Below are 26,514 nucleotides of genomic sequence, written 5' to 3' on the forward strand. Positions count from 1 at the left end.
AAAATCTCCACCCAGAACTATAACTTGGTGGGGAAATCAACTCGAAATATTTTCCACATTATCCTTCAGGTGCTCAGCCACAACAGCTGCTGAGCCAGGTGGCCTATAGAGACATCCAATTACCATGTCTGAGCCTGCTTTAACTGTGACCTTCACCCAAATTATTTCACATATCGGATCTCCGTCAATTTCCTTCGATACTATTGCACTTCTTATCGCTATAAACACGCCTCCCCCTTCACTGTCCAGTCTGTCTCTGCGGTATACATTCCAATCTGAGTTTAGGATTTCATTACTGTTTACGTCTGGTTTCAGCCAACTTTCTGTCCCTAGTACTATATGGGCATTGTGACTGTTTATTAATGAGAGCAGTTCTGGGACCTTTCTATAGACGCTCCTGCAGTTTACTATTAGCACATTAATATTGTTATTCCCTGTTGCATTTTGCCTACTCCTCCCTTGCCGCGTCTCAGGAGGCGTCTTGTCGGGCCTAGGGAGGGAACTCTCTAACCTAAAAAACCCACATGTGCACTCCACATAGGCTTCTGACGGAAACAGAAGGCAGTCAGTTCAGTGCTACAATTTGTAGTCCCCATCCCTCTTGTTCAACTGGACGAAGTCGAATACTTCCACTGCAATGGCGCCTCTGGAAAACTGCTTCGCGATCAGCCCTTGAAGGACTCATCTTGGCATTTGGCTGAATTATTTTAGGGAAGACGTAACAATCTAAGACTGCCTGGCCAAACAGTAGTTTTATGCCCTGCTATTTTTGCATACATGCCCAATGTAGATATTTATTGAGGAGATGTTCAGTGGGCAGTAAGATGAGAAATGTATACAATACTGTTCTCTGATGGACATATGGCGAAACTTGATACAAGCCAAAAAAGAACCAACTTGAAAACTGTTTATTGTTGCAACTGATTTTAACAATTACACTACAGAAAAATAGCTAGTTTAATCTGCATTAAACACGGATTGAGTAAACTCATCGACTTCACGGGCACCAATTTTTGGTATTGACGACTATCGCAAATCTCAGAAGGTCGTTAGAATCTCATATCTCTGTGAGAGGTGGCATGAGCCCGCTCTCATATTTCTATCTTACGATTTTCCTCTCTAATTGCATGCGGTGAAAAGTTGCTATTCCTTCACACGCGGACTTCCCACGCAGCATCTCTCGTCACCCGGGTGGTCCGGTGACAGGCGGCTCTGCTGATCTTGAAAGGGTAAGCCAACAGGTGTGAGGGAGTCGAGTGAATGCTTTCCAGTCGCCGACATTGTAGAATAGTGGCGGAGACACGCTCGCAGGGGCCTGAAGTAGCGGCTGGGCTAGAGGTTCTGTTACTTTGCAGAAACTTAGCGAAAACACTTTCTGGCGGGCCACCAGCGAGGCATGGGAATGACTTGTGTACCCAGGCAGTTTTGGCGGGCAAATTCCCGCGCTTTCTGCAAAATCGTAACTGTGATTGGCTTGCTCAGGGCATAGCTCCGTGACGTAGCAAAATCGGCGCAGAAATTGGCGCCAAGAATCTCCATTGGTGGAATGGTAGTGCTCCGGCAAAAGGGTGGAATTTTCCGCCGGTTTTCGAGTTGCTGATTTGAACGGTTAACCACAGCCACTGTCGTGGGGGCAGGAATGATCTGTGTTCGGTTTGTACGGGTGCTCTTGTGGGGAGTCGGCTCTCGCCTTTCGGTCGGAGTAGGTTACAAGACTGAGCTCTCGCTGCTCTGGTCAGCCTGCCTTCCGTTGGCTATCTAATATACTTTTATTTAATTGTAACTGTTTGACGAAGTTGCTGAAGTTTCGACTTCAACATAACTTTCCGAGTACAGTTGGCAATAGAGCGTTCTGCGTACAAGAGGCCTATGTTGTCTGTCTTGAGCAGTTTTCGCTAAAGTTAACTGTATCAGAGTTACTGGGTGACTTCGCTTGTTAAAATCAATCACTGTACCGTCAGTGATTGTGTGGCGAGCCTTCTTCGTCTCCCTCAGAGGCGCATTTGTATTGCTAGAAAGTCTTTAGTCTGGAACAACCAGGCCAGGATAATTTGTTTCGGGCTATACTCGCGACATTATCATCACCACGACGGGACGTCGAAGCAACCAGCCATCGCCTCCAGTATGCCATATCGTGTCCGTGCAGTTAAGAAGACAGCTTGGTAATGTACGTCCACAGCACCAGCAAAACAGGCAATTTTGCTAGGTGATAATCCGAGCTCAGCAGAGCGCGCCTGTTTGTGTTTTCTAACTTTGAACTCTCTTGGGTGTTCATTGTCTGAGTTCTCACTAATGTAGCAGCAATTAATGCTGGGTTGGCTGTGTGTCTCTCTTAAGACTTGAGTTGCAAGGAATTGGCTCCACATACCACTTCATCATAAATGTCACAATCTAGTTTAGGGACAACTTCACCTTCACAGCATTTATTTGAGTATCCAATTTGAGCCAATTTGATGTATTGTAAATGTTTCATGTGTTTTTATTATTATTTTGAGTTATAATAAATCATATTGTTATTTTGGACAGAACTTTCATTCTGTTAATCGGTAGAGCAATCCTATCATTTCTCACTACGTTAATGAAACTTTCCTTTATTTAACTTATTTATCAAATTAAATTATTGCAGGTGCCAAACTCTTTTCTACTCCACTTGCAGGGTCGATTACAGTCAGTTCGCGTTGCTTTTTAATCCATGTGCAACAGCAAAAGTTGGAGTTAGAATAGGGGGGCTTAGAGCATCATTTACATATGTAGATTCTAGAAGAATTTAGTGTTAAATACACTGCTAGCCCCGGCACCTCGCATCTGCACCCATATAGAATTAAAACTGAAACTCATCTTTCTTAATTACACCTTGTAGGAGGGTCAGACAGTAAGCATCAGCACTTTAATTCTAATTGTCTTTAGAAAGGCAGTACGGCTTAGTGTACCACCCAGCTGCTAGATGGCACTGTTCTCTTGGCTTTTTATGATAGGTTGCAGCGTTGTTACACCAGTTCGGTTTCCGCTCTTACGAAGTAACTATCGTTGCGCCACTCTCCATTTACACCAGTAAAGAACAGCATTCTGTAAACAGCATTCTGACTCAAAAGCCGCAGATATCAATAATCCTGGGCACTTGTCGAACGTGAATTGCCTGTGCAGTGTAAATTGTCAACACTACCTCTCGAGAGGAACTGATTCCTGTTGAGTACGACATTGTACAGAATGGTAAGGAGAGGGGGCTACAGATTGATGCGGCAGCTATAGTCGAAGGAGAGTTGGACTGGAGCAGAAATGATTAGCGGACAAGTTAAAACAGCAAACAGAAGGTTTACAGGATGTTTTAAAACGAATATACGTATTTCGAATGCATATATTTATTAAACGTTGAGACATACTGACATCCATCGTAGCTGATGTTATGGCAGTACGGATCCGGTTCTTCAGCTCTTCCAGATTCTGTGGGAGTGGTGGTACATAAACGCTGTCCTTAACGAAACTCCACAGGAAGGAGTTAGAGGGTGTCGAATCCGGTGACCGTGGAGCCCAGCTGAGACATGCTGAGCCGCCAGCTCCTTGACGACCAATCCAACGGTTCGTTAGAGTTTCATTCAGATATTCACGCATTTGGCGGCTCCAGTGAGGGGCTGCCCCGTCTTGTGAAGCCTCGGAAACAACCAGTTTTGTAACATAGCGAGATACTACTGACCGTTAACCGTGTTTCCATCAAACAAGAATGGGCCGTAAACAGATGCTCGGGATATCGCACAAAACGCATTGACTTTAGGTGAATCTTGTACATGTTTAATGGCTGCATGTGGGTTCTGTAGGCTCCAAATTCGAACAATGTGTTTGTTTACCTGACCACTAACATGAAAAGTCGCTTCAACACTGAACACGATGCGTTGTGCGAAAGTGTTATCATTGACAATAACATCAAGAATCTCGTTACAAAATGCCACACGTTTGCGTTTATCATTAGGACGCAGAGCTTGTATCTACATTTACATCTACATCCATACTCCACAAGCCACCTGACGGTGTGTGGCGGAGGGTACCTCTCTGATACTAGTAACCACAGGGATCTTGCTTGGTGTGGTTGTGCGCTCCCCCCCCCTCCCCCCCCCCCCCCTGTATATTATCTGCAAGATACCATGATACTCAGCCAACCTATCTTTCCCTCTCCCATTCAGATGTAAGCCTTGTGTAGTATATCCCCATCTCCCAGATGTAGCAACAGGCAACTGCACACATATGAAATCTCGTTTCAGTTAGCAACAGCCTTCTCTACATCTGCATCTACATCCATACTCCGCAAGCCATCTGACGGTGTGTGGCGGAGGGTACTTTGAGTACCTCTATCGGTTCTCCCTTCTATTCCAGTCTCGTATTGTTCGTGAAAAGAAAGATTGTCGGTATGCCTCTGTGTGGACTCTAATCTCTCTGATTTTATCCTCATAGTCTCTTTGCGAGATATACGTAGGAAGCAGCAATATACTGCTCGACTCCTCGGTGAAGGTATGTTCTCGAAACTTCAACGAAAGCCCGTACCGAGCTATTGAGCGTCTCTCCTGCAAAGTCTTCCACTGGAGTTTATCTATCATCTCCGTAACGCTTTCGCGGTTACTAAATGATCCTGTAACGAAGCGCGCTGCTCTCCGTTGGATCTTCTCTATCGCTTCTATCAACCCTATCTGGCACGGATCCCACACCAGTGAGCAATATTCAAGCAGTGGGCGAACAAGTGTACTGCAACCTAGTTCCTTTGTTATCGGATTCCATTTCCTTAGGATTCTTCCAATGAATCTCAGTCTGGCATCTGCTTTACCGACGATCAACTTTATATGATCATTCCATTTTAAATCACTCCTAATGCCTACTTCCAGATAATTTATGGAATTAACTGCTTCCAGTTGCTGACCTGCTATATTGTAGCTAAATGATAAAGGATATTTTCCCCCATCAACATCGGAATTCTCCCAGGGTTTAGGATTGACTGACTCGTGTGCAACGACTGTTCACACGAAACCCTTCTCCGCGTCAGCCCTCCAGGGCCTCGCTGTAGTATTTGCTACTACCACCAAGATCTGCACCGACGGCGGCTCCAGGCAGGCTCACGCCCAGACCCTTCTGCGCCCACCGCCGCGACCCTCCTAACTCGCCAGGGCTTCGCGGCCGACAGCAAGGACCGGCCTTGACTGCCAGACTGACGGCCGAGTATAGGAACGACGCTTCAGCGCCATCCATTTTCAGGGCTAGTTGCTTCGGCAGGTGAGTTGTTACACACTTCTTAGCGGATTCCGGCTTCCTTGGCCACCGTCCAACAGCTGTAACTTGTACGGCTTCCCAAGCATCGAATCAAAACACGCCAAATTGTTGTCGTAGGCAGTTATAACTCCCGACTGGTTGATTTTGGAGGACTACGCTGGAAAGCAGTCTGAATTCGTGCAATATTTTCTTCAGGAACACGAGGGCGGCCAGGACTCTTTCCTTTGCGTACATATCCTGTACATAGAAACTGTCGATACCATCTGCGAATGTTCCACCCATTCGGAGGATCAATTTGGTACCCCAACCTGAAACATCTTTGCACTGTAGTCACGGAATTGCAATTCGCAAACTCGAGAACACAAAATGATTTCTGTGCGGAGTAGCCATTTTAAACATATGACGGTTACCAAGCAAAACAGAAGACAACTGACATCTAGTGGCTATTAATATAAACTAGATTATGAATTCGTTTCTCCAATAGCCGTGCCGAGGCGCAGCGATCGATAGTTTGGACAAAATAATACTTTGTAATACGGATATTCTTTTTGAAACACCCCGTACTTACATCTTCAACTTTTGTAGTCCTGTCTTCCTCAGTTGCGTGTAATATTACGGTATATTGATAATTTTTACTTATGGACCGTCTGACAGCAACTGAATAAAACACAATTTTAGTGCCATACGCGTTTCGCCTTTATTTTCTGCAAGGCATCATAAGTGGCAGGTTGCGTGGACAATTTCTTACTTATTACGCTCCTGTTGCATTTTTGGCGTTGTTCTTCTTCTTATGAATGCCAATTTGCGTTTTTTTCCACATTTCACAGCACTATGAACTGAACGCTTGTTTTAATGCCATGTTTTTATGTGGGAAAAAATCGCAAATTGGCATTCATAAGAAGAAGAACAACACCAAAAATGCAACAGGAGCGTAATATGTATGGCATTAAAACAAGCGTTCAGTTCATAGTGCTGTGGAATGTGGAAAAAAACCGCAAATTGGCATTCATAAGAAGAACAACACCAAAAATGCAACAGGAGCGTAATATGTAAGAAATTGTCCACGCAACCTGCATTGCAGAAAATAAAGGCGAAACGTGTATGGCACTAAAATTGTGTTTTATTCAGTTGCTGTCAGACGGTCCATAAGTAAAAATTATCAATACCCCGTACTTAACTTGTATTACTCCAAGCATACGAAGACTCATTAGAAATAATGCAGCATGAGAAGACCAGCTATTACAATAGCAACAAGAATGAGGCTTTATCTACTAAAGCACAATCGATGGTGTCGGAGCCGCAACTAGTCGGTGTCTGCATAGCGTCACGTGGCGAAGAGGCTCCAAGCGCTAATGGGCTGTCTGGTTGCCGCCTGCTGTCCTACATTGCGGCGGCAGAGGAAGCTCTTGGTGCAGAGCTGCTGGAGGTGTGGCTCAGCGAGCGGGGTCCATCGGATCGCACACGATTGCTGTCGGTGTCCGATGGAAATTTGCAAGTCCATTATCAACTCTAAGACGCCAGTATGGTCGTATCAATAAGTGATGCCACAATTCTGTGTCCACAACATGTTGCTTTGACTCCAGTGCACATGCTGAGCGACTTCCCTGGTTGACAATCCTTCTGCGTTTAACATGAAGATGCGGACCTGATCATTGGTCGCTATTGTCGTCCTTCGTGTCATGATGCAAGTATACTCCACTGTTCCACAGACAGCTCTAATGCGTCCCTATTGGTGCTTTACTGTCAACTGAAATGATGCGGTCCATTTGAGTGCGGCGTTCTAACGTAAGTAGCGCTCATAGTAACTCTTTACAATCAACGCCAAGGATGATCTGCCAGTCGAAAGAGGAACAATTACGACATACAGGGTGTTTCAAAAATGACCGGTATATTTGAAACGGCAATAAAAACTAAACGAGCAGCGATAGAAATACACCGTTTGTTGCAATACGCTTGGGACAACAGTACATTTTCAGGCAGACAAACTTTCGAAATTACAGTAGGTACAATTTTCAACAACAGATGGCGCTGCGGTCTGGGAAACTCTATAGTACGATATTTTCCACATATCCACCATGCGTAGCAATAATATGGCGTAGTCTCTGAATGAAATTACCCGAAACCTTTGACAACGTGTCTGGCGGAATGGCTTCACATGCAGATGAGATGTACTGCTTCAGCTGTTCAATTGTTTCTGGATTCTGGCGGTACACCTGGTCTTTCAAGTGTCCCCACAGAAAGAAGTCACAGGGGTTCATGTCTGGCGAATAGGGAGGCCAATCCACGCCGCCTCCTGTATGTTTCGGATAGCCAAAAGCAATCACACGATCATCGAAATATTCATTCAGGAAATTAAAGACGTCGGCCGTGCGATGTGGCCGGGCACCATCTTGCATAAACCACGAGGTGTTCGCAGTGTCGTCTAAGGCAGTTTGTACCGCCACAAATTCACGAAGAATGTCCAGATAGCGTGATGCAGTAATCGTTTCGGATCTGAAAAATGGGCCAATGATTCCTTTGGAAGAAATGGCGGCCCAGACCAGTACTTTTTGAGGATGCAGGGACGATGGGACTGCAACATGGGGCTTTTCGGTTCCCCATATGCGCCAGTTCTGTTTATTGACGAAGCCGTCCAGGTAAACATAAGCTTCGTCAGTAAACAAAATGCTGCCCACACGCATATCGCCGTCATCAATCCTGTGCACTATATCGTTAGCGAATGTCTCTCGTGCAGCAATGGTAGCGGCGCTGAGGGGTTGCCGCATTTGAATTTTGTATGGATAGAGGTGTAAACTCTGGCGCATGAGACGATACGTGGACGTTGGCGTCATTTGGACCGCAGCTGCAAAACGGCGAACGGAAACCCGAGGCCGCTGTTGGATCACCTGCTGCACTAGCTGCACGTTGCCCTCTGTGGTTGCCATACGCGGTCGCCCTACCTTTCCAGCACGTTCATCCGTTACGTTCCCAGTCCGTTGAAATTTTTCAAACAGATCCTTTATTGTATCGCTTTTCGGTTCTTTGGTTACATTAAACCTCCGTTGAAAACGTCGTCTTGTTGCAACAACACTGTGTTCTAGGCGGTGGAATTCCAACACCAGAAAAATCCTCTGTCCTAAGGAATAAACCATGTTGTCTACAGCACACTTGCACGTTGTGAACAGCACACGCTTACAGCAGAAAGACGACGTACAGAATGGCGCACCCACAGACTGCGGTGTCTTCTATATTTTTCACATCGCTTGCAGCGCCATCTGTTGTTGAAAATTGTAACTACTGTAATTTCGAAAGTTTGTCCGCCTGAAAATGTACTGTTGTCCCAAGCATATTGCAACAAACGGTGTATTTCTATCGCTGCTCGTTTAGTTTTTCTTGCCGTTTCAAATATACCGGTCATTTTTGAAACACCCTGTACATGCGCGCTATATTAGGATGATGCAACACTTTTGCTGATGTGTGTATTTGCTGCCAACGTTTGTGCCCTGGAAATCAGCGAACTGTATAATCCCAGACAAAGTTCTTTCACTTCCACTGCCTCAGCGTGGACAGACGTACAGAAAGAGTGAACTGCCAAGGCCGATGTTAAATCTGCCACAATTTCGTAAAATGAAGAAAATTTGATTAGTTGCATAGTGTCTCATGTTAGCCATAACTTCCAGTACTTCGTTTTGTTTTTCGGGAGCCAACCAAGTATCGAGGCACATAGCCAGATCTCCGGTTCTGGTACGTAGTTCTTCCTTTCATCGAGAGAACTCATGAGATTTCCAGTAGCGGTTTCATGAACTCCTAGTGCGTTTCCTCTTCGATCCTGGAACGTGGGTGAACCGATATATGCTAGTAAAACTGTTCTAGCTTTCTCTTCGTTCTCCAGAAGATGTCACGCTAGTTGATCGGTCGCAGGTGTGTCATTCGCACGTCGCTAAATATTTGCGACAGATTCTCGGCCGGCCGCGGTGGTCTAGCGGTTCTGGCGCTGCAGTCCGGAACCGCGGGACTGCTACGGTCGCAGGTTCGAATCCTGCCTCGGGCATGGGTGTGTGTGATGTCCTTAGGTTAGTTAGGTTTAAGTAGTTCTAAGTTCTAGGGGACTTATGACCTAAGATGTTGAGTCCCATAGTGCTCAGAGCCATTAGCCAGATTCTCGTTGAAAAAGACTCTTCTCATGTATTTTGAACTTTTCTGTAGCTTCGTTCGAGTTACAGAAACATTCCATTACGAAAACAGTTTCTTTTTTATGGTCTTCTATTGCTAATTATGTGGAAAGACCTACGGCAATCACAGCAGAGAACGCTGCCATCTTTTCTTTGCAATGTTGCCACGGATAAGATACAAACCATTCCGATTCACAGTATCTTCCATTCCCTCGCGGAAACTTATGACAAGACAACGGAGAATGTAGTTGGAATTACAAGACTGTCTACATTGACTGACAGGTAGTAGCTTCAATGATGCAGCCGTTTGATTTAGTTATAAGCGCCATTGGCTTCAATCAACTCTGAGATAGCATGGGAAAGTGAGCAGGCAAAATCCAAACCGTGGTGCGAGACACAGGAGGCTCATGTTCGACCGGTGGACACATCGACCGCCAAAGCACGTGATAATCACCTGTCACGCCAAGGCTCGTTTGCGGCAGATATGTAAATAACATCTAAATGGAGTCCGGTATAGCATGTTATTGCCTCCCAGCTTTGTGAAAATAACCTGACATTTTCGTCCCAAAGTACATCAGAATTTACGACATGTAGTGAAATCAGCACTCTGACTTGCCGTAATATACCAGAAAATTCGAGCTTCTTTTTTTTAAAAAAAATCTACATATCTAGCACCTAGGATCACATAATAACAACTCTTCTTCATTCTTTGTTGTTTCCTATTTCTACAGTACTCCTTTACCTTATCTCCATGTTGTCTTCTCCTTTATTATACCATGTTGCTCTTTCTCTTCTTGTTCTTCTTCTGTCATGAAAGCTTTATAAATTTAGTATCTTCTTCTAAGAAAGTTTTTTTCTGTTATTCAGATTATATGATGTTGTTTCTGCCTAATTCTTTTCTTATTTCTGTAATACACGCTATTGTTGACTTCTTTTTCCTGACATACAAGAATATTTGCTTCATTATCGTGTTCCCCTTAATTCAGTAGAGTTGTCCAACAAATGTTAACGTTCTCTTCGCCATTACATCTAATTTTCCCTGCATGTCATTGTAGATCTTCTCAATACTTCTCATTTTCCAACTCTTTGTTGTTTGTATTACATTTACTGTTTACTGTTTTCTTAATAATTCGTATTCCAGATATCTCTGTTTTTCCAGCTTATAGTTTATCGAATTTTCTCATGTTCAGAAAACAGAAGGAACGATCTGTTTTACTCAGTAAAAACTTTCTAAGGCCAAGATCGCATAAATATTTCTTTATTTACACCAACCAGTTTCCAGAGACTTTGCTGTCATCTTCGGATGTCCAAATCTTCAATTATTATTAAAAAAATTTTGTTAAAAAACGTGTTCATCTTGAGTTGGAGCTTCACGACAATTTGTCATGTTAGTGGACAAAAGGTAGTACATCATACAAAGATTTGTCACAAATAAAACAATTAATATCAAAAAGCACATGGTGCACATGTCCATAAACAGGGTGTTTCACTAAATATGTTTGCCTCTGTAAGTTACGAAGTAATAGATGACGGAAATATTTATTGCGGTAGGTGACCATAAGAAACGTTACACTGTCTGCGGAGCTATGAACATAGTTTATTGTGTTATTATCCAAAGAGTTACAGCAAAAAGATACAATTTTTTAAATGGAACAATAGTTGTTTCTAACATGCACTAGAATCAGTAACACCACCTGTGTATACGTCAATTTAAATTACATTCCTATCACTTTTACTTTTGGAGCTACAACCCTGCAAAGTTCAGGGGTAGATACTACACATGCTGTGCATAATGCAATGCGCCTTCTAAATCTGGAGCGGCCGAGTTGTAACGTCGCCGGAGTCACGGAGCGAGAAGCTTCCTCGATGCGCTGTTAGACTGCCGACTGTCGCCGCACACGGCCGTATACCCGACAGTTCGAGCCACACAAACAAACGGGGATCAATATACCACAGTTACTGACATCGAAAACGAGTACGTTGACATGTTACTGATGTTCGGCGAGTTCCGACACGATGCCACTGAAGCAGCCATGGTGTGCACCGTGAGATATCCTAGTTGAAGAGCTCCGGCAGCCATTACATTTTTACGTGCCGAACAACGACTTCGGGAAACAGGCAGCTTGGTAATGCGCCGCAGTAACAGACGAAGAACTACAAGAAGTGAGGAGACGGAGGTGTTTGTTTTAGATACAGTACACCACGATCCTCATGTCAGCTTACGAGCCGTTGCTGCAGTCGGTGGTGTCAGTCTCACATCTGTGTGGCTCTCAAATCTGTGTGGCGTGTAGTACACGGCCACACTGACACAGGAGCTGCATGAGAACGATTTCCGTGCGAGAGTTACATTCTGTGTATGGGGCATGCGTAATTTCACGCTGGAGTCTTTACAAGGTCAATAACAATTTGTCCATTATATTTGGACTGTTGAGCTCCGTGGCTGTGGACAATGATATTTTATTGTAAAAATACAGCAACCAGCCACTTTTTAATGCGTTTTATTTATGCCAATATGCATTTCGGGTTTGCACCCATCTTCAGCTGGCAAATTACATGGATCTTCAGAAACTACAGTAGTACAATCTCGACAGCAGTTTGGATGCTGCAGCAGGCCTGTGCAAAAGCAACGATTCCAATCATTTACTTCAATTTCGCGAGTTTAAAGTTACGCACTATCAGTTGTTCACTTTACTTACATTCTCCTCTCCTTGTTTTTTCTTGGCTTTTCTTCTTTCTTGCAACAACACAAACACTTTTTATCACGTATTTTACACAGGCGCACTGCGTTATCCGCCATGTTGTCGACTGACAGTTTTTGTTTACATACAAATGGTTTATCTAAGGACAGAGTTATATTTTTTTTTTTCGAAAGTTTCGAGGTTATAAGATAAGCTACTGTTTTTTAAACATTGACTTGGGTGACAGACGTATTCTAAGTACAATGCACACAATTTTTTTTTTTGTGTTTTTTTTTTGCATCCCCTTCTGACATACTTAACGACCAAACAGAGCTACCAAACCGAATATTTCTGAAAAACTTCCACACTCTACTTATCCAACCACTCACTAAGCACAATCAAGTAATAACATAATCTAATATAAACCTAACAAATGCATGTAATAGTATAAAACATAAAGATCTTAATTGTATCTTTGTTATATTGTAAATGTATGAATTACTGCGTTGTATAAATGTGTTATGTTACTTTAGTATCTTCAATACCACAAAAAAAAATTGTGTGCATTGTACTTAGAATACGTCTGTCACCCAAGTCAATGTTTAAAAAACAGTAGCTTATCTTATAACCTCGAAACTTCCGAAAAAAAAATATAACTCTGTCCTTAGATAAACCATTTGTATGTAAACAAAAACTGTCAGTCGACAACATGGCGGATAACGCAGTGCGCCTGTGTAAAATACGTGATAAAAAGTGTTTGTGTTGTTGCAAGAAAGAAGAAAAGCCAAGAAAAAACAAGGAGAGGAGAATGTAAGTAAAGTGAACAACTGATAGTGCGTAACTTTAAACTCGCGAAATTGAAGTAAATGATTGGAATCGTTGCTTTTGCACAGGCCTGCTGCAGCATCCAAACTGCTGTCGAGATTGTACTACTGTAGTTTCTGAAGATCCATGTAATTTGCCAGCTGAAGATGGGTGCAAACCCGAAATGCATATTGGCATAAATAAAACGCATTAAAAAGTGGCTGGTTGCTGTATTTTTACAATAAAATATCTTTACAAGGTGTTATGTTCTCTGATGAGTCCACGTTCACAAATTATGGTGCAGTGAATCGCCATAACGTGCACTACTGGGTCACAGACAATCATCGGTTGGTACGACCTGTCGACCGTGGTCTATTAGTGTATGGTGTGGAATCCTTGGGGATGAAATCATCGGTCCACAGTACTTCCCAGGTACATTGACAGGTGAGTTATATCGCGCGTTTATAGTCGACAGTTTGGGTGGTCTCCTTGAACATGTGTGTCTACACACGAGAGTCCATATGTGGATGCAGCACGATGGTCACCCAGCTCATTCTTTGCCTGCTGTTGTGGAAGAACTAAACAACAGGTTTGCAGGAAGGTGGTTGGGGCACCATGGTCCTCATTCATGGCCCGCAAGGTCGTCCGATTTAACACGATTAGATTTCTTTTTTTGGGGATATCCAAAGGATCGTGTTTATGTCACTGATCCCACATCCCACGATGATCTAAAACGGCGCATCGGGGACGCATGTTTCTCCGTGACATCGGCGATGTTACATCTCGCCGCAGATCCTTTATAAGGCGCATTGCATTGTGCATTCAGGAACATGGACACACATTTGAACATCTCATTTAAATCAACTTCCCGCCGACAGAACATCCATCACCCACCGCACAGCCATATATTATGTACAGCGTGTGGTATCTGCCTCTGAAACTTTGAAGGGTTGTAGCTCCAAAACTAAAAGTGATAGGGATGTAATTCAAATTGATGTACACACAGCTGTTGTTACTGATTCCAGTGCATGATTGAAACAACTATTGTTCCATTTAAAAAATTGTATCTTTTTGCTGTAACTCTTTGGATAATAACACAATAAACTATATTCATAGCTCTGCAGAAAGTGTAACGTTTCTTATGATGACCTACCGCAATAAATACTTCCGCCGTCTATTACTTCGTAGCTTATAGAGGCAAACACATTAATTGAAACACCCTGTATGTAGAGCATTAAAATCACAGTACACATTAAAGTTCTCAGTAGCACATCTGTTTATGTTAGCTGGACGTGTTCCAATCAATGGCCGGCCGCTGTGGCTGAACGGTTCTAGGCGCTTCAGTCTGAAACCGCGCTGATGCTACGGTCTCAGGTTAGAATCCTGCCTCGGGTATGGCTGTGTGTGATGTCCTTAGGTTAGTTAGATTTAAGTAGTTCTAAGTCTAGGGGACTGATGACCTCCGATGTTACGTCCCATAGTGCTTAGAGCCATATGAACCATTTTTTTGTTGTTGTCCCAATCAATGAAGATCCACCTTAGTAGGCGTAAAAGGTAGGACTCTGACAATTTCAATAATTCCACAGTAATTGATTCTTTAACAAAATGTTCAAATGTGTGTGAAATCTATGGGACTTAACCGCTAAGGTCATCAGTCCTTGAGCTTACACACTACTTAACCTAAATTATCCTAAGGACAAATACACACACCCATGCCCGAGGGAGGACTCGAACCTCCACCGGGACCAGCTGCACAGTCCATGATTGCAGCGCATGAGACCGCTCTGCTAATCCCGCGCGGCTATTCTTTAACGGTTCCTTTGTTGTCATTAAATGTTTTGATGGATTTATGAATGTCTAACCTTGTTGGTGCGAAGTCTTCCTCAAGATTTTTTGGTACTGCTAAAATTCTGAGTTAGTTGTTGGAACTGGACAATTTAAAAGGCTGTCAAAAATTGTTATAAATAAAAAAATATTATAGATTTATTTAGAAAGTTTTTATTGTTCATCTTTAAGCTTCACGTGCGTATAAACATATTGGTAATATCATGGTGGGATAGTGTTTACGTTGCAGTTATTTTTAGTCAAGCCATATGCTCTTTCCATATTATTAATTCATACATTTTTCTAGTCTATTCCGCTGTAGGTTCTTCCAAGGTATTTAAATTTACTAACTCAATCTATTTATCTATTTGCGTTTCCATGTAGTTTGATGTACTTTTTTACATTTGTCGCGAACTTCCTTTTCCAGCTAAAATTATATGAGCAGTTCTATAACAATTCTTTCCACAATATTTATTTGAGTAACTGCTTCTGTCTGATTTTCTAAAAGTATTACAAAATCATCTACAGAAGACAAACAGTTTAAAGTTCGATTTCCTTCCCGGAGTTGTTCATTCAATTCTGTGATTTTTAACTCAAAATCCAGCTCCTTTTTTTCTAAAACACAGTTAAACAGTGCAGATAAGATCGGTTTTATTTCATATGATTGAAATATTTCTTTCATATATTTTACTTTAGATTTCGTATTTTTTGAGTTACTGTTTGTTAATTCTGCTTTAAGATCTAAGTAGCTAATGATTTTATCTATTATTTATCTGTCTACATGCTGTCTTGAAATCAATAAATGAGACAGTTACACGTTTGCTGGTTAAAATTCTGTTGCAAATTATCGACGTAAGTTCTCTGCAGGATGTTCTCCTTCGCGAAACAGCTTGATATTCTCAGAGTTTAAGTTTCTTCAGCTCTGGTCACAGAATTTTTGATAAAATTTTGTATTTTACTAGTAGAAGTGACATTCAAGTGTAATTGGTGACATTTTTTTGCCTCCATTTTTATGTTGTGGGTGAATTATGCCATTTTCCACGTTATTGAGGATTTTCCCGTTTTCCAAATGTCCTCAAAAACAAGTGTATATCTCTTGTTGTCTTTGATTTTGACCATTTCAATAATTCCACTGTAACTGATTCTTTAACATTTGAATTGTTGTTTTTGAGTGTTTTGACGATTTCATCAATTTCTAATCTTCTTGGTGGAAATCTTCCTCAAGATTTTCTGGTACTGCTAAATATTCTAATTTAGTTGTTGGGATTAGACAGTTTTAAAGTATGTCAAAAATTTTTGTTAGTATTGCACAACTTTTTTGTTATTTAATACATGTTTACAGCGCTGTAGCTTGTTTTTCACTGGCGCTGACCTGTATTTTCCATTTACATAACATATAACTTCTACCAAGTTCACCACTTCACTACGATTATTGATACAACACACTCACAGTCTCAAACATGCACACTTGCACCTAATTAGCTGGGAATTTGACAGAAAAGAACAATGGCTCTCCGATGAGCATCTCAAACCGTCCGCTCTGCTCGTTGAAGTAGGTAACGCAAAGTGTAAATAAAAACAAAAACTGCTTCACCAGGTCAGAGAAAAAGTCTCAGTTCAGCGCTCCTAAAACCTACAGCTAATAAAAACCAAATAACAGCGAGTCTAGGATTTGTATGCCTAAAATACACTCCTGGAAATTGAAATAAGAACACCGTGAATTCATTGTCCCAGGAAGGGGAAACTTTATTGACACATTCCTGGGGTCAGATACATCACATGAACACACTGACAGAACCACAGGCACATAGACACAGGCAACAGAGCATGCACAATGCAATTATCGACGTAAGTTCTCTGCAGGATGTTCTCCTTCGCGAAACAGCTTGATATTCTCAGAGTTTAAGTTTCTTCAGCAATGCAGGCTGCTATTCTCCCATGGAGACGATCGTAGAGATGCTGGATGTAGTCCTGTGGAACGGCTTGCCATGCCATTTCCACCTGGCGCCTCAGTTGGACCAGCGTTCGTGCTGGACGTGCAGACCGCGTGAGACGACGCTTCATCCAGTCCCAAACATGCTCAATGGGGGACAGATCCGGAGATCTTGCTGGCCAGGGTAGTTGACTTACACCTTCTAGAGCACGTTGGGTGGCACGGGATACATGCGGACGTGCATTGTCCTGTTGGAACAGCAAGTTCCCTTGCCGGTCTAGGAATGGTAGAACGATGGGTTCGATGACGGTTTGGATGTACCGTGCACTATTCAGTGTCCCCTCGACGATCACCAGTGGTGTACGGCCAGTGTAGGAGATCGCTCCCCACACCATGATGCCGGGTGTTGGCCCTGTGTGCCTCAGTCGTATGCAGTCCTGATTGTGGCGCTCATCTGCACGGCGCCAAACACGCATACGACCATCATTGGCACCAAGGCAGAAGCGACTCTCATCGCTGAAGACGACACGTCTCCATTCGTCCCTCCATTCACGCCTGTCGCGAAACCACTGGAGGCGGGCTGCACGATGTTGGGGCGTGAGCGGAAGACGGCCTAACGGTGTGCGGGACCGTAGCCCAGCTTCATGGAGACAGTTGCGAATGGTCCTCGCCGATTCCCCAGGAGCAACAGTGTCCCTAATTTGCTGGGAAGTGGCGGTGCGGTCCCCTACGGCACTGCGTAGGATCCCACGGTCTTGGCGTGCATCCGTGCGTCGCTGCGGTCCGGTCCCAGGTCGACGGGCACGTGCACCTTCCGCCGACCACTGGCGACAACATCGATGTACTGTGGAGACCTCACGCCCCACGTGTTGAGCAATTCGGCGGTACGTCCACCCGGCCTCCCGCATGCCCACTATACGCCCTCGCTCAAAGTCCGTCAACTGCACATACGGTTCACGTCCACGCTGTCGCGGCATGCTACCAGTGTTAAAGACTGCGATGGAGCTCCGTATGCCACGGCAAACTGGCTGACACTGACGGCGGCGGTGCACAAATGCTGCGCAGCTAGCGCCATTCGACGGCCAACACCGCGGTTCCTGGTGTGTCCGCTGTGCCGTGCGTGTGATCATTGCTTGTACAGCCCTCTCGCAGTGTCCGGAGCAAGTATGGTGGGTCTGACACACTGGTGTCAATGTGTTCTTTTTTCCATTTCCAGGAGTGTATATACCTAGCATCTCGTGCCTTACACAAGGCTTTGTACTACTTGTAGACGTTGTCTTTTTTCGTAGTCATCTCTCTGCCGCCTTCACTGTTCCGTATCTCAGAACAACCTACTCGCTCTCTGTTCTGTTCCTTTCCAATGTTTCAGTTAGTCATTTTCTAACTGTCTCTTAGGAACTCCCAACAACTTACAGTTGTTATAAATTGTTCAGGTTCCATGTACTTATTTTCCTAGCTTTCTTTAATTTCTCTGGTTGTAATCTGCTTTCCATAAACAATACTTTATAGTCTGAGCCAAGATCTGTTCCTTGAAATGTTCTGCAGTTTAAATATCTATTTTCGAAATCTCTGCCTGTTATTGTTGTGTTCCACAGTCCGAAGACTGGTCTGACGATTCCTTGATGCCTCAGGATGTGTCCTGTCAAAAGTTCAGTAGTTTTAATCTGTCTTGCCATTATGCGAGGGTTATTAGGAAAAAAATGGCTCTGAGCACTATGGGACTTAACATCTGTGGTCATCAGTCCCCTAGAACTTAGAACTACTTAAACCTAACTAACCTAAGGACATCACACACATCCACGCCCGAGGCAGGATTCGAACCTGCGACCGTAGCGGTCACGCGGTTCCAGACTGAAGCGCCTTTAACCGCACAGCCACACCGGCCGGCGGTTATTAGGAAGTAAGGAATTAGGGCTCATGAAAAGGCTATCACAGTGAAAATCCGATGAAGCTTTGCATAGATGCGTTGTACAGTGTCTCTGGTATGGATAGTGTTAGGTAGCTGTTCTCGGTTTTGAGCGCAAAGTGAGCTCGTAAAGATGCCAAGAAAATAGTATCTCCCGCCTGTATGGGTGCCTGCCGAGATATTTCGCCTGATTTCATGCAATCACACGTAACAAAACTGTCATGCATTTTCTTCTTCATGACAGTTCTCATCTGCACACTTCAGGGGCAATGAGGACGCTCCTGCGGCGTTTACGATGGGAAGTGTTTGATAACCCACCATACAGCCCGAACTTGGTTTCCTCTGATTTTCATCTCTGCTCAACTGAACTGCTGGCTATGAACACAACAGCAGACAACTAGCTGCAATCCAGCGGTGAACATTATCGGAAAGCACAGGAGGCAGCCTTCTACGACGAGGTTATTGCAAAGTTGGTACAACGCTTTGACAGAAGTCTAAGCCGAAGTGGTGACTATGTAGAGAAGTAGCTAGAAGGTATAACTGATGATTGCAGTTAAAAACATTTCGATTTTCACTGTAGTTTCGATTTCATGATCGATCGTTACGTACTTTCCGAATAACCCTCGCATAATAGATCTAAAACCTTAGGATATCTGCAGGTTTCTTTCACATAGACAAACTTCTTTTACGATTCTTAAACCAAGTGTTGGCAGTGATGCAATTGTGCTTTGTACGAAATTATTCCAAGTAGTATCACCTTGCATTACTTTTCCCCATCCACTTCTCTCATCTCCTTCTTTTCCTATTATAAAATTCCATTCGCCAAACCATTTTATTTTACTTTCCCCTTAAGGTACTAAATTATTTCTTTTATCTCATCACATTTTTTCCCACTCTGTTCATCTGTAGAGTTAGTACACATATATACTTGCACTACTGTACTGGGCTGCATCCAGTCTTTAGTCCTGCTGAATCATTAATCGAGTTATCCATGTTTGCTTTCATAAGATGTCTGTGTAACATTTTCTTGTCTGATCACGTCAGTCCTTCCTATGTTAAGTTGGACTGGATGTGACCGTATACTTCTTCTTGTCGTGGGCTTCATACAGCTGTCGCCACATCTGGTATCTCTGTCGAAAAACCGCCTAGATCTAGCTATTTTTCCTTATACTCTTCAATTCCTCTTCTCCTCATTGTTTCCTGGAAACTCCTAAGCCACCCTTTTTGTGGTTCTACTCTTCTTTTTCTTCTAGGAGGGTGCCATGAGAGAGCTCTCTTTGGTCATCTGTCTTCTTCCATTCTTTTGACATGTCCTAACCATCCTAGCTGTCTTTCTTCTGTTCTGTCGGTAATACTATAATGAGTCTGCGTCCCTTCTTCGATTTCCTAATTTCTAACGGGATCAAGTCGGTAAATTCTATATGCTCAACCTCAAGTGGTCTATTTCTAAGGTTCTATGTTTCTCTTTATTTCTTTGAGTGAGTAACCAACACTGTCTCCCACAACTTGTTACTGGTTCCACTACCGATCTGTGTAATCGCATTTTAAACTTTAAACTCATTTTTGACAACCAAAGTACAGGATTTAATTTTTGGATTCTCTGTCACGTTTACCAACATGTGATAGAATACTATCTAGATACTTAATTAATGATCAACAGCATAGAATGGTGAATACAAACACTGTTTCCCTACTTCAGTCCCATTCTCATGTACCTTCTACGCCAGAGATCCAGTGCCGACTGGACATATGTATTAAAGGGTGTGGAAGACAGACAACATCCTCGTTTCAGTCCTTTAGTTACTCTAAAGGCCTCACTGGCAATTTCTTTCCCCACTTTAATGAACAATTCAGCCGAATTGGAGAGATTTGTGACACTACTTACCCAAATGTTTCAGTTCTCATGACCACAGGACGTTGAACAAAATATTTAGTACCACTGTGTCAAATGATTTTTCAACATCTATGAAGGCCCTGTGACCGCTCAGATTACTTTCCAATCTCTTCTCCATGATCTCTCTTAGGATAAACATTTGATTTATACATGACCCGCCTCTGCGAAAGCCACTTTGTTCTTCCACATCAGTTATAATCTTTCCCATTCTTGATTTTAAAATCCTCCTGCACAGCTTGCTAATTGAACTTGTGACACTTCTGCCACGATAACTGCCACACGTTTTCTTGCTTCCTTTATCTTTGTGTAGGGCTTAAATACACTAAGTTGTGCTCTACTAGAGTTTCCTAGCCACATCATATACAGTTGTTAAATAACTTGTTTAATATTCGTACATATTACCTGGACGATACATCACTAACTATGCAGGTACATTTCCAGGTCCTGATAATTTCTCCATTTTTATCTGTGTAGCCGCCTTCTGTATCTCTTTCATGGTTATTTTCTCTCCCTCTTCACCATCCTGGTTCTCTCTCATCTCCCATTTTATTTCCTTGACTCTATCCTTTCTGCTGTTACCATGCTTTTAAAATGCTTCCCCCGCTCTGTCAGACTGATAATCGGCATGTTTACTCTTTGTTTTACCTCTTTCCTCAACCCTACAATATTTTCCATGCTGCCGCCATTTTTGTGCCCCCTATATGTATCCTCGTTTTTTCTTTTGTAAGTGTCCTTTTTCACTTCTGTACCTTTTCTTGAATGCTTCGAGTCTACCATCGTGGGGGAGGGGGGGGAGGCAGCTTTACCTGTTGTTTTCGCTGCCCCAGTGTTTTAAACGCTGCTTCATGTAGGCACTTTTTAATTGCTTGATACATATGCTCCGCTCTTCCTTCTTCTAGATGCCCCAGTTTGCTTACTAACTGTAATTTATAAAGTAATTTATGTGCTCTTGTTTTAGACAATGTAAATTATATTTCATAGTATCCATTGTTCTCGTAGGAATATTTACGTATTTAATTTATCTTTGCCGCTTAGATGTTGCTATCAGCTTTGCATTTAACAAGAAGTGGTCTAAACTGCACCCTTGTACACTCTTAACATCACTTTTTTATGTTCGAATTTTTATTTTGAATAATATAATCTATCATTGATCTGATATTTCTGGAAGGACTGTCTCATGCCTACTTATGGATCTGCTTGTAAGGGAAGGAACCATTGCCGGCCGCGGTGGCCAAGCGGTTAACGGCGCTATAGTCTGGAACCACGCGGCCGCTACGGTCGCAGGTTCGAATCCTGCCTCGGACATGGATGTGTGTCATGTCCTTAGGTTAGTTAGGTTTAAGTAGTTCTAAGTTCTAGGGGACTGATGACTTTAGAAGTTAAGTCCCATAGCGCTCAGAGCCATTTGAACCATTTGAAGGAACCATTTAAAATTTTCAAGGCCAGTGTCTCAAATATATCTATTCCATTTGTAAGGGGTCCGTAGGCCCTTACTATAAGTTTGTACTCGGCACAGGTAGACAGGGCGAACAATCGATTGTGTCGTGTTGCGAGAGCGAGTGTGGAGTTGAGTCAGTTGCCATGTTGCGGGTAGAGGTGTGTGGAGGCCAGTTGTTGTAATGCAGGGCTCTAACGACAAAGGGAGTTACCATCGCCGTAGTTTAACCCCTTTGTGCTAGAATAATATCGGGTAGGTGAAGAAGTATTATTACGAAAGTGATTAGTGACATTCTAGTGCCGATATTTTGGTTTCGCGTCTACCGCGCCGGCATCACTTTGGATTGCAGTGTTGGATTGCAGTGATGGATTAGCGTGTGACGATAATAAAAAAGGAAGAAGCCTGTGCTGAGATTAGCCGTAATTAGATATGTATGACGAAGGCAGTGGCTGTCTCCTCCCTTTTGTGTTTTTGAGACGAATATAGGTTCGTAATTAGTGAAACTGTGTTGGTATTTTTCTTGTTACCAGACATTTCATTATTACAGCATTTGAGAAGGACGAACTGGAAAGTAACAACTTCCGTAGCAGTCAATTCCGATTGCCAGCCCCATTAGGTACACGGTAACATTAATAATAATTATTGGGCTGCTATTCGATCAGATCAGGTCGGGTCGAAGTAAACGGAGGTGTTACACATTGTCGGTGGTCAGCCCTATTCTTCCATTACAATCTCCCATTAAAATGTTTTCTATGTGGGTGAGTATTCTCTCTAGAACCTTTGTTAATTTTGGTTAAAACTCATCTCTGACTCTACTGTCAGCCTCATTTATAGGTGTATAAGTTCCGACAAAGATAATTTCGTGGCCGTAATTTGAAATTGCACAGTCATAATTCTCTCTTCTGTGCTTGTCATTGGCTGCTATTCAAATCCTTCTTTTCATCCTTTCCTCCTTTTTAACGCCACTGTAAAAATGAATGTTATGATTTTGTCGATCTGACACTGGAAGCGATTTTTCACACACTTTGTTTCTTCGTTGATTTCTTAGTCACTGGTTTCCTCAGTATCTAGTCTCGCATATCAAATATCTGTCACTATCCATAGGTGTAATACATTAACTGATAAGTCCAGTATTCGGCTCTACCTGCCCATAGCACTAAATCATTCTCCATTTCCTACTCCCGTTCAGCCATATGAGTCTGTAACATTCACCAAACTGTATCTGATTTAAACGTCGCTGCATTCAGGATGAAATTAAATCCTTTTCTGTTTACATATTCCTGAATTCACTTCTATATATCCCAGCTGTCTTTCTACAGTCCACCAGCGTTGCAGCATTTCACTCACATTGTTACCAGTATCCCAGTCCGAGCGCACTGGTGGTTTTATAGGCTGCTGTAGGTGTGGATAATTTGTTGATTTGAGTCGTTATTGCCAGAGGAGTTGATTGTGCACCATCATTTTGAAACCTAGACATTTAATTCGAATAATATACGAGGGTTGGAACTTTGATAGTGGCAACTTTTTATTTTCAGCTCGTACAAAATAGATACGTGTTTAAAAGTCTTACTGACCTTCAAAGTAGTCACCAGCATTGTGTATAACCCGTTGCCAGCGATGTGGAAGTCGTAGGATACTCTCAGCAGTGCCAGTTGTGTTGACAGTTCGAGCGGCGGTGGTCGTAGGTTGTGTTCCAAAAATAAACAGCATAGAGACAGAAGTGATGACACTTTCTGCAGGAGCTGACCATCATTTTGCAGGACAATGCTCAAGCAAGTACAGTGCAAGCTGTTATTGATTTGTTTGTCTGATAGGGCTGCTAAGTGCTATACCACCTACTGCACTCCCCTGACTTAAGCCGTCGTGAGTTCACTTACATTTCTAAACTGGAAGAAACACTTCACGGCATTAGCTTCAGAAATGCTACAAATTCGGCGGGCAATAGACCCCGCCGCTCGAACTGTCAACACAACTGGCACTGCTAAGAGTATCCTACGACTTTCACGTCGCTGGCGACGGGTTATACACATTGCTGGTGACTACTTTGAAGGTCAGTAAAACTTTGAAACAGGTATCTATTTTGTACGAGTTGTAAATAAATAGTTGCCACTATTAAAGTTCCAACCATCGTATATAAATAAGTAAATCATTGTGTAATCCTCGTAGGTTCATCAATGTTGACGAAATCAAATGGCTATTGTTTAAATTAAATAAATCTTTATTAAATAATGCTTACACATATACAATTTAGGTGAACCCACATAGTTTGTCGATTACAAAAAGATAAAACCAATTTATCAATAATTTGCGGATGTCGTACGAGCAAACTGCGAGGTCATCAGTCTCTTCCGATTGGGGAAGAATGGGGAAGGAAGTCGGCCGTGCCCTTTCAAAGGAACCATCCCGGCATTTGCCTGTAGCGATTTAGGGAAAATATGGGAAACCTAAATCAGAATGGCCGGACGCGGGATTGAACCGTCCTCCTCCCGAATGCGAGTCCAGTGTGCTAGCCACTGCGCCACCTCGCTGGTTTCTAGCGTATTTGACAGTACTGCTCAACAAAAACGTTAAAGTATTTAACTCGCACTGACAAAATTATCCCAATTACACTCCTGGAAATGGAAAAAAGAACACATTGACACCGGTGTGTCAGACCCACCATACTTGCTCCGGACACTGCGAGAGGGCTGTACAAGCAATGATCACACGCACGGCACAGCGGACACACCAGGAACCGCGGTGTTGGCCGTCGAATGGCGCTAGCTGCGCAGCATTTGTGCACCGCCGCCGTCAGTGTCAGCCAGTTTGCCGTGGCATACGGAGCTCCATCGCAGTCTTTAACACTGGTAGCATGCCGCGACAGCGTGGACGTGAACCGTATGTGCAGTTGACGGACTTTGAGCGAGGGCGTATAGTGGGCATGCGGGAGGCCGGGTGGACGTACCGCCGAATTGCTCAACACGTGGGGCGTGAGGTCTCTACAGTACATCGATGTTGTCGCCAGTGGTCGGCGGAAGGTGCACGTGCCCGTCGACCTGGGACCGGACAGCAGCGACGCACGGATGCACGCCAAGACCGTAGGATCCTACGCAGTGCCGTAGGGGACCGCAGCGCCACTTCCCAGCAAATTAGGGACACTGTTGCTCCTGGGGTATCGGCGAGGACCATTCGGAACCGTCTCCATGAAGCTGGGCTACGGTCCAGCACACCGTTAGGCCGTCTTCCGCTCACGCCCCAACATCGTGCAGCCCGCCTCCAGTGGTGTCGCGACAGGCGTGAATGGAGGGACGAATGGAGACGTGTCGTCTTCAGCGATGAGAGTCGCTTCTGCCTTGGTGCCAATGATGGTCGTATGCGTGTTTGGCGCCGTGCAGGTGAGCGCCACAATCAGGACTGCATACGACCGAGGCACACAGGGCCAACACCCGGCATCATGGTGTGGGGAGCGATCTCCTACACTGGCCGTACACCACTGGTGATCGTCGAGGGGACACTGAATAGTGCACGGTACATCCAAACCGTCATCGAACCCATCGTTCTACCATTCCTAGACCGGCAAAGGGAACTTGCTGTTCCAACAGGACAATGCACGTCCGCATGTATCCCGTGCCACCCAACGTGCTCTAGAAGGTGTAAGTCAACTACCCTGGCCAGCAAGATCTCCGGATCTGTCCCCCATTGAGCATGTTTGGGACTGGATGAAGCGTCGTCTCACGCGGTCTGCACGTCCAGCACGAACGCTGGTCCAACTGAGGCGCCAGGTGGAAATGGCATGGCAAGCCGTTCCACAGGACTACATCCAGCATCTCTACGATCGTCTCCATGGGAGAATAGCAGTCTGCATTGCTGCGAAAGGTGGATATACACTGTACTAGTGCCGACATTATGCATGCTCTGTTGCCTGTGTCTATGTGCCTGTGGTTCTGTCAGTGTGATCATGTGATGTATCTGACCCCAGGAATGTGTCAATAAAGTTTCCTCTTCCTGGGACAATGAATTCACGGTGTTCTTATTTCAATTTCCAGGAGTGTATAAGGTAAATTTAGAATATGTAACTCACGCTGCTACTCGGCCTTTCAGCCACTAGACAAATTCACCAACAAAGACCGACCAACGCACAAAGAGCCCTCAAAAAGACACCGCGCCCCACTGCCCACCCTTAAATACTTTCTGTCACATCACACACTGCTGATCAACTGTAGCCACCCTTTGTTATTTATTAGTTCTTTAGGCTATCGGAGAAGTGAGAGAAGAGGGTTTTCCATTACAACCAAATAAGAGGCGGTTGTCGAATTTTCAATGTGGCTGAAGTCAATCTACATACTGCTTCCTAAGCTCATACGGATCTATATTTAACGATATTTTCAAATGATAAAAGTAACTCTATGGAAACACAGTTTATTAATTCTTGAGGTAAGTAAACGGTCTCTAATTCGATACATACCTAAATTCAGAGCACTCACTCCGTGTAGCCAGAGCGTAAAATTTATCTTGAGAAGTACTTTCTGAACGGTTGAACTAACTTACTAACACACATTATAACTTCTTACAAATCAGATAATGTCAACGATCACTTCGTTAACGTAGTTTTGGAGATTTCAATTCTACTTATAACTTTTGATTCCTTGCAAATAAC

Source organism: Schistocerca cancellata, chromosome 1 (genome assembly GCF_023864275.1).
Source record: "Schistocerca cancellata isolate TAMUIC-IGC-003103 chromosome 1, iqSchCanc2.1, whole genome shotgun sequence".
Classification (NCBI taxonomy): Eukaryota; Metazoa; Arthropoda; class Insecta; order Orthoptera; family Acrididae; genus Schistocerca; species Schistocerca cancellata.